The 714-nt window shown below is 56.0% G+C and overlaps 1 pseudogene across 1 annotated transcript; it reads left to right on the top strand.

Annotated features, from left to right (window-relative positions):
* The first annotated feature begins 2 nt into the window (after positions 1–2).
* Positions 3–714, top strand: LOC105540825 (annotated as a pseudogene). Its single transcript, XR_001006262.1, has one exon. The product of XR_001006262.1 is annotated as a 40S ribosomal protein S2 pseudogene (transcript).

Below are 714 nucleotides of genomic sequence, written 5' to 3'. Positions count from 1 at the left end.
CCGTCACCAAGCTGGGCCGCCTGGTGGAGGACATGAAGTCCCTGGAGGAGATCTATGTATTCCCCTGCCCATTAAGGAATCTGAGATCATTGACTTTTTCCTAGGGGCCTCTCTCAAGGACGAGGTTTTGAAGATTATACCCGTCCAGAAGCAGACCCATGCCGGCCAGCGCACCAGGTTCAAGGCATTTGTTGCCATCGGGGACTACAATGGACACAGCGGTCTGGGTGTTAAGTGCTCCAAGGAGGTGGCCACTGCCATCCGCGGGGCCATCATCCTGGCCAAGCTCTCCATCGTCCCCATGCGCAGAGGCTGCTGGGGGAACAAGATTGGCAAGTCCCACACCGTCCCTTGCAAGGTGACAGGCCGCTGCGGCTCCGTGCTGGTGCACCTCATCTCTGCACCCACGGGCACTGGCATCGTCTCGGCGCTTGTGCTCAAGAAGCTGCTCATGATGGCTGGTATAGATGACTGCTACACCTCAGCCCGGGGCTGCACTGCCACCCTGGGCAACTTTGCCAAGGCCACCTTTGATGCCATCTCTAAGACCTACAGCTACCTGACCCCCGACCTCTGGAAGGAGACTGTGTTCACTAAGTCTCCCTATCAGGAATTCACTGACCACCTCGTCACGACCCACACCAGAGTCTCGCTGCAACCAAGCTGTGGCTACAACATAGGGTTTTTATACAAGAAAAATAAAGTGAATTAAGC

This window comes from Mandrillus leucophaeus, unplaced genomic scaffold (assembly GCF_000951045.1).
Source record: "Mandrillus leucophaeus isolate KB7577 unplaced genomic scaffold, Mleu.le_1.0 Scaffold228, whole genome shotgun sequence".
Taxonomy (NCBI): domain Eukaryota; kingdom Metazoa; phylum Chordata; class Mammalia; order Primates; family Cercopithecidae; genus Mandrillus; species Mandrillus leucophaeus.
The sequence above is the reverse complement of the archived record's forward strand: the minus strand, read 5'-3'. Positions and strand labels throughout refer to the sequence as shown.